This window comes from Polypterus senegalus, chromosome 18, assembly GCF_016835505.1.
Source record: "Polypterus senegalus isolate Bchr_013 chromosome 18, ASM1683550v1, whole genome shotgun sequence".
Taxonomy (NCBI): domain Eukaryota; kingdom Metazoa; phylum Chordata; class Cladistia; order Polypteriformes; family Polypteridae; genus Polypterus; species Polypterus senegalus.
This window is the reverse complement of record NC_053171.1, coordinates 49,522,711-49,531,459: the sequence shown is the minus strand read 5'-3', so window position 1 is coordinate 49,531,459 and position 8,749 is coordinate 49,522,711. Positions and strand designations below refer to the sequence as shown.

The window sequence follows — 8,749 nt, the reverse complement described above, 5'->3', positions numbered from 1 at the left end:
TTTGCGAAAAATATTGCCAAGGGGAAGAAGGTAAATAATAAAAAGAAGAGGCCCCAGGACAGAGCCTTGGGGCACACCAGAAGTAACAGTGGTGGGTTGGGATGTGAAAGTTTTAAGCTGTATGAACTGAGTGCGGCCTGAAAGGTAAGATCTAAACCAATCAAGTGGAGTGTGAGTAATGCCAATCAAAGATAATCTATTAAGGAGAGCGGTATGACAAATAGTATCAAAGGCCGCACTCAGATCAAAAAGGATGAGAATAGTGATTAGACCAGAATCAGCAGCCATAAGGAGGTCATTAGTAATTTTAACAAGTGCTGTTTCTGTACTATGAAGGGGGCTAAAACCAGACTGAAAATTCTCATAGATTATTGTGAGACAAGTAGGTGTGAAGTTGGATAGCTACTATTTTTTCAAGAATTTTGGAGATAAAGGGCAAATTAGAAATGGGGTGAAAATTATTGAAATTAGTAGGATCACAACCAGGTTTTTTTAATATTAGGGTTATAGCAGCAGTTTTGAAAGATGAGGGAATAATACCAGTAGTAAGAGAAGAGTGAATGATGGCAGAAATAAGAGGGACTAGAGAGGGGAGGCAGGCTTTAACCAAAATTGTAGGCAGGGGGTCCAGCTGACAAGTAGATGACTTGGATTTACAGATGAGATCTGAGATTTCAGAAGAAGTGGGAAGCTGGAAAGAAGAGAAAGAGTGAATAGGTGAGTGTAGTTCAGAAGAAATACAGAAAGGATTTTTCTGACAACAGTTTCTGCTTTTGCTCAATTTTGAAACTTCAGCTGGTCAATAAACCCCTGCTATTCTTATATTTTCAGTTTCTTGAGGTATAGACACCTCAGCCACGTTATTAAACAAGTAAAGAAAACTACCAGTGATAGGCTTTTGTTTAAGGAGACAATTTCATTAGTCAAAACTAAGGTGTTCACTGATACTTGCCATTTAGTCAGTTGTGTATGAACAGATTAAGACAGTTACAAATGTGCCCATGCAGCAAGGAAACATATTATCTTGTAAATTCATTTTCTATACATAGTCTTAGTGCAGAACAAGAGAAACAACAAGTCAGTTAAAGCTAAAATGAATTTGGGGCTACCAAGGGTATACAAGAAAGAAAACCTGTCAGCCAACATGGGCAATGAAGAACTCTGCACAAGACAGCTTCCTACTTCATATTCATATTCTTTTTTTGTAAACATAAGCCATGAAAACTTAATTTGCTGAAATGTATGTAAACCAAAAATTATACAAATTGATATTTTACTTCAACAATGCCATCCTGTGAGGAAACACCTTGGAGACAGTGTGAATGGACAAATGGAACTGTAACAACAGCTCACATTTAAAGTGGTACTAGGGTGTTGTACCATGTTAGCCATTGTGAATGTATTGAGAAGTCAAACAAAATGACTAATTTTATTGGCTAAGTAAAAAGATTACAATATGCAAGTTTTCAAGGCAATGCAGGCCCCTTCTTACATTTAAAGTGGAAAATCAGAAGATATGTAGCTCTATTTCATATCAAGTGCTGCTTTGTGTGGCTATTTGATCTTTACAGAAAGGCCCACATAAATGAGGCATACATAGAAATGTCACAATGTGGTAGACAGATAAATAGATAGACTTACCATTTGAAGCACTGATTGATGTTTTGCAGTATCCCTTTATTGTAACTTTGATGATGGCCAGTTATCCACTGATCTGAATCTGCTACATAAAGATGATACATTTTTGGAGTGATATACTGTAAATGTCACTGTGAGATTCTAAAATAAAATGGCTCAGCAGTGTCTTATCACTTGCATGAAGATAAGTAACTGTAGACTGTCATTTAATAAACACAGTAGACTAGCAACCATCAGTTAGATTTACACACTCCCAAATCAGCAATCTTTCTAATAATTTAATTAGTGCACTGCTTCAGAGAACTGATTACAGCTGTGTCAACACAACCCAACCTCCGGTGCTGATGGACCACAATGAGTTCTTTTGTTAGACGAGCCTTGTGGCAGGAGGCATTATTTGACACCTCTGCTCGGTCAATTGCAACTATTGTGAGGGAGAAAAAGCAGTGGGGATGCTTTATTTCCATTTACTTGTTCTGTGTAAATTTATATTTGACAAATTAGAGATTCAGCCACTTTACTGATGCTAGGGGGTTGTGTGTGGCCATGCCAGCTGCTGATCTGTAGATCAAGTGGTTCACAGGAACACCTGCACAAGTTAATAGATGGGGAAGACAAATGTGATATATGATTTGTTTTTATGGAGCTTATACCTTACCAGATGAAAAAGGTGAAAATAAAAGTCCACCACTTCTCTATTTCCTTCAGACAGCAGCATTTTAATGATTACCTTCCAATATGTAGTTTCTAATTATACTAACACTGCCTGATGATGATATCTGCTTTACCAAATAAACTATGGTAAATTGTTTCTAATAGGAGATATACATGACAGTAAAATCAACACTTAATTAGAAGAGAAAAGGTGACACAAATGGAAAAGTTAAAGGTATATGGGAAAATGTGAATGATGTTTGATTTAAGCATGATTTGTAGAGTAAGTTGTGTAGAGGCTTAAAAGTCTAGCTTGTAAACAATGTATGAAATACTACCATACAATTGAAGCTTTGGGGCTAACAAGGAGAATTCATTTTTTGCTTTTATGAAATGTTTATAATTGTCAGGATGGCTAAAGTATGTCTGATTAGCTGCTGCATGTTTTTGTTCACTGACTCATTCATTAAAATGTTTTTAAAAAAGTGTAAAATTGAAAGACAGATCTGAATCAGAGTGCATACCGTGCCTCATTTGCATGGCTTATTTCACATATCATCTAAATGTCAAAACTCTAAAGTCATAGGATTTTTAAAATAATTAACACTTGAAAGATGTTCATAAGGTAAGAAAGAAAGAGTGTGCTAATCTGTCTTAGTTACATGCTCCTTAGAAGTCATAACTGTTTTTTTCCCCTCCTTTAAAGTAATAAGGCCCTTGCACCTAATATGTTTGCATGAAAAGCAAAGTGCCATTTCATTTGTAATAAAAATCAAAGAGGTGTTGTTGGTATATCGGAGTATGAGTTTGACATAAAATTTCCAAATCTTAGTAAATACAGTGTGTGACACATGCACGTTAAAAGATCACCTTCGGGGCTTGTCAAAGGTAAACACTACCACCTCAAGACACCAGGGGGCACAATTGCTAACCACCTTGTATCCTTCCACCCACAGCCCTGAGGAGCTAGAAAAACAGAGTGCTCTCGGAAGGTGTCATCTCATTTGGAAGATGAGTAATCCAAAAGACAGAAGTTTGAACGGTAAGCCTGATTGCTGTTAAAAAGCAACAGTATATTAGCCAACAGTTTAACCTATCTCTGTTAATTTTGTATTTGTTATTTTTTTTTAACCTTTCCTGAGTAAACATTGCGTCTGAGCTCCTGCCTTACTACTGGCCAATGACAAGTGATAGACTTACCCCAGAAAGCTGTACAAAAGTTGATGTGAATGGTGTTTTCTTTATTTTTATTTGTGGAACATTCAGAGTAATTTTTTTCCAAAGTATGTGTGTATTTGGGGTTTGATTAACCCAAGGAATTCAAATCTGAAGTTAGTTTTTATCAAGGTGTTCCTAAACAGTGAAGTCTAAAGAAAAGACACAAAACTAGGAAGTCGATAAAGTAAACATCATAAATTAAATTATAAAGTCAAAAGCTTAAAGCAAAAATTCAAAAAGCTAACCAAAGCAAAGCAATCAATCAATTCCAATTATTCCAAAGCTAGGATGTCTGAAGATGCATGCCACCATCTTAAATAGGTAGAGCAAAATAATGTGATGCATCATATGACTGTTGCACAGGACCAGCAAGGAGAATAACAACTGTAAACAACAAGACTGTCACAATGAAAGACAAGCACAAAATGGTGGCACCTATTGTAAACGGTTGACTTAAGTTGGCATTGAAATATCATAATTGTCATAACAATAAAAAAAATTAGACAGAAGGAAAATGAAAAAAAAAAAAAAATGAAAATGAGCAAAAATACAGTAATTGCTGAGTATAAAAACAATAGGAAACATTACAATTTTCATACTGTGGACAACAAGTTCTTCACCACAGTGTTCTTGTAACATTTTTGGGACTTTGATAATTTTTTCCAGTTGTCAAAAGTTTTTCTTATTCTTATCCTACAGTTTTGTTTTCTGTGTTTTAGAATTTAATACTTTGATATTTGATTTTACTATAAAGTATTGTTTCATCATAATTTCATCAAAAACTAATTGTCATTTGTTTTGGATTTGCCGCAATGTCATTTTATTTTTCTAATGTGTGTCTTTATCTTAGTGCTGCCGTGACACTATGGCTTGAAGCCTTATTGTATGACATCATCAGCATGACAAAATTTAAAACAGCACTGCACTCTGACACTTCATCCAAGATTATGGATTCATTCTCAAGAGTTTAGTGTGTTATAATTAATAATTTACAGCAAAAAAATCATGATTGTGTTACTGACTAACACTTTAATACTAGGGTGTTGTACCGTGTTAGCCATTATGAATGTAGAGAAAAGACAAGCAAAATGACACCTTTTATTGGCTAACTAAAAAGATTACAATATGCAGGCTTTCGAGGCAACTCAGGCCCCTTCTTCAGGCAAGATGTAATACAGAAACTGGAGTTCCCTGTGTTTATATACACACTAGGACAAGAAGCAACATTGGTAAATCTTTAAATGAGAAATCTTAAATGTAAAAAAAATAATAGATTCCTTCAGGCTAGGGTTAATTTGACAAGAGAGAGAAGAACAATGTATGGTCAAGATCTTTGGATAAGATAACTGTCCAACAAAGTCTTTTGAAGTTTGTAATGAGTTTTTCAAAACAATGTGGAACTGTAGACACGTTTTACATCTTTTCTGTAGGCAGGGAGATGTGCCATTTTCTCTTGGTTCACTTAGGGAGCTGAAGGTTTGGTGGTTGTCTGTATGCCAGGAGGGGATGTTCAGGAAATACATTTATCAGTGCTTGGTCATTGTTTAGCATTGGCTGAAGTTCTTTTATAATTTTTCGAAGTGTTTCAAGATGTAGGTTGTAGGTGACAACAAGGGGAATGCGGTTCTTGTTGTCTTTATTTTTATATTCCAGAAGGTTATCTCTGGGTATGGCATTAGCTCTTCTTATTTGAGTGTCTGTTGTTTTGGGTGTATAACCTTGTCTGATGAAATCTTGTCTGAGCTCCTGCAGTTGTTTATCCAGGTCTGTCAGGTCTGAGCAAATACGATTGTATCGTATTGCTTGGCTGAAAATAATGGAGCGCCTTATATGCTTGAGGGTGGAAGCTATCACTTCTTAGGTAGGTCCGTCTGTCTGTTGGTTTACGAAAAACAGAAGTTACAAGGGTGTTGTCGTTCAGTTGAATGGTGGTGTCAAGGAAGCTGACTTCTGTTTTTGAGTAATTCAGCTTCAGCTTTATGGTGGGGTTAAAAGAATTATATTCATTACTAGCAAAATACCCGCGCTTCGCAGCGGAGAAGTAGTGTGTTAAAGAAGTGCTCATCAGTGAGGCGACTCCTGTGTGCTGTTTTGTTAGTCTTTATCACTGAGAAGAGCTTCTCACACAGATATGTGCTACCAAACATGCACAAGGTTCGAGCCGCAGGTTGACGGACATTTTTTGTTCTTCAAAGTCACCAAAGCGCTTTGCAAACTCAGTGCGCAATAACTCTAGCTTCGCAATAACTTGCAGCATCATAAGGTAGACTTGATTAACGCGGTAAGTGTTCGGCAAGGCAGCTGAAGCGCTGCATTATGGGATCTGTAGTTTATTGTGTTACCAGCACTTCATATACCCGGGCCATTAATAACAATAATACAGTATATAAAATGATCTCGCGGGCTGGATATAATTACACGCCGGCCCGGATGTGGCCCGCGGCCCTTGAGTTTGACACATATGGACTAAATAGAACTTGAAAAGATATATTTTTCAAATGTGATCGCGCTAATTCAGATAGAGTTGACGCAAGACTACAGCCTGCATGCCTCAATGAGTCATCCTCCCCTCGCTCTTACTTTTTTACCGTTCATCTAATGAATACACTGAGTATGGCTTTACCAAAACAATCATTGATGGCGAATAAAGTATCCATTATTCGAGTATGTAGAGCGGGATATATATATACATATATATATACCCGCGTATCGCAGCGGAGAAGTAGTGTGTTAAAAAAGGTAGACAAAGAAAAGGGAACATTTTAAAAATAACGTAACATGACTGTCAATATACAGTATTTGTTTTGTGAGTGTTATTGAGTGTTGCTGTCATCAATGATTTGATTATCATTATTTCTTTCAATCAGGTTCGTATTTGTAGGATGTGTTGTGTTCAAGTTACATTCCGTGTTTGTCAATCGTTGTAAAGATGACAGGTTTCATTCATCGATTCGTTTCTTACTGCATCAATAAGCAGCTTGTCTTCTTCTTTACCTGAGACCTGACACACTGCATGCACGGGTTTTTTTTACACTGTCTTCCTTTAGCGGGACATTGACTTTTTCCACCGTGTGCTTTGTTTCCGCAGTAGCTGGATTTATGAATATGCTTATCAGACGCTTCATATTTTTGCTGCCTTTTCAATTGTGTAATTCGGTTTTGTTCAGCTCTTTGGAACTGTTGCTTTTTATCTGTGCACTGCGCCAGTTCACGTGAGCCACTCGGTGTACATGCATCGAAGGTTCCCAGCTGTGCTGGTGCCATCTCATGCTATGTCCATAGCTTTATTTAATGTTACCTTAGTCCTGGCACTTAAAACTTTCTCTCGCAGTTTCGCTGAGTTTGTGTCAAACACCACCCTGACCATCTCATCTTCCTCTCCATAAGCACAGTCCTTCACCCGTGAATATTTACCCGTGGCAGTTTGCTATTGGATTGCCGCTGACGGACGGCCTTATATGGGTGGGCACTAAATTACAAACGCCAGCGGCAGCCTGTCTATGAACTTAATTTAAAGTGTAGGTTTACATCGTGCTTTGTTTCAGTAGCAGAACTCATGAATATGGTTGTATATGTCACTCGCTCGCTTCTTATTGTTTCGCTGCCTTCTCAATTATATAATGCATGCTTTTTTAAGCGCTTTTTTGAGGTCTTCCTGGTTTTCTATGTACTGCGTGATTACGTGGGAGGCGTGATGATGTCACACGAAACTCCCCACGGCGTTGAAGCTCATCTCCATTACAGTAAATGGAGAAAAACAGCTTCCAGTTATGACCATTACACGTAGAATTTCGATATAATACCTGCCCAACTTTTGTAAGGAAGCTGTAAGGAATGAACCTGCCAAATTTCAGCCTTCCACCCACACGAGAAGTTGGAGAATTAGTGATGAGTCAGTGAGTGAGTGAGTGAGTGAGTGAGGGCTTTGCCTTTTATTAGTATAGATGAAAATGTAGGAAGTCCTTCTCACTGGCAGTCCAGATTATGAAGATGTCATCCACTTAAATGAGATACAACATTGGTTTTACGATGCACATTGACATGAAATCTTCCTCCAGTTTTGCCGTAAATAGTTTTGCATAGTGAGGTGCAAACCAACAGCCCATTGCAGTCCCCATTTGTTGCAAGCAGCAATCTTGTTCAAAAGAGAATAGATTATTTGTCAGAGTGAATTTTATCATTTCAGTTACTAGCTTTGTGGGTAAATCATGTTGTCTGAGGCCAATATGCCATCATCATGGGGGATGTTTGTGTAAAGTGCCTCAACATCCATTCTGGCCAGTAAGGTTCCCTCAGGTAAGGGGCCTAAAGCAGAACATTTTCTGTAAGGGAGCCAATTCCTGAGATTATAGGCCTTCTTGGGTTCAACTTCTTTGTGGATTTTAGGATGCATGTAGAAGTAAACCATTTTGGGTTCTCAGGAATTAAACTGTTTCCTCTGTCAAGAGGAAAGCTACTTACTACCTTTTTTACTTCCTTTTTGTAGAGATCTGTTGGGTCTTCTTGCAGTTTGTAATAATGCATAGTATTGGACACAGATTAAATATCTTTTAATAAGGACTAATTTTTAATTCTAGATCTCGTTATCCTATCTACAAGTTGCCAGTGTGATTTAATTCCTGTATAACTGAGTTTTTGAGATGTCACAATACTGACATGTTGGGTAGCAACTACGCAAGAACAATAAATGGCTTATATAACTGCCTGTGATTTTAGATTACCAGTATGTGGCCTGGACAGTGCTCAGACCAGATATCCAAGCCCTTCTGCAGCCATATTCTGGGATATCCATAATACTTCTAGTTAGGATAGAGGCCACCTCTGCTGAAAAATCATCATAATTATTTACACAGGCTATTCTTCTGCTTGCACAGTGGCTCCCTAAGCACCAGTAATGGAAAAACAGTCTTCTATACACAACATCAACTTTTTTTTTTACTTTTTTTTATATAGTGTAGACACAAATCACTATGAACAATTATCAGTTAAAATACAAGTATGGATTAAACTAATTACTAAAAAATGGCACAGATATAAATACAAATTTGTTAAAATACTCTTGAGAAAAATGTAGAAACTGATTAAACATAAACAGAGGCCAACAAGATCTGTCCATTAATTAACTGATGAACCATGGTCAGTTGACAATAGAGTAGATTAAAATGGTAAAAGAGAATATCAAATACAAAGTCACAGTCCTGGGGCCTCATGTATAATGTCGTGCGTAGAATTCACACTA

At 37.2% G+C, this 8,749-nt stretch overlaps 1 protein-coding gene across 1 annotated transcript in view; it reads left to right on the top strand.

Moving 5' to 3' along the window:
- Positions 1 to 3,252: 3,252 nt before the first annotated feature.
- Positions 3,253 to 8,749, top strand: part of LOC120518959 (psychosine receptor-like) — a 59,075-nt gene continuing 53,578 nt past the window's right edge. The window contains exon 1 of the mRNA XM_039742000.1: positions 3,253 to 3,334. The gene's annotated coding sequence lies outside the window, so the exon portion shown is untranslated. The remainder of the gene's footprint in view (positions 3,335 to 8,749) is intronic.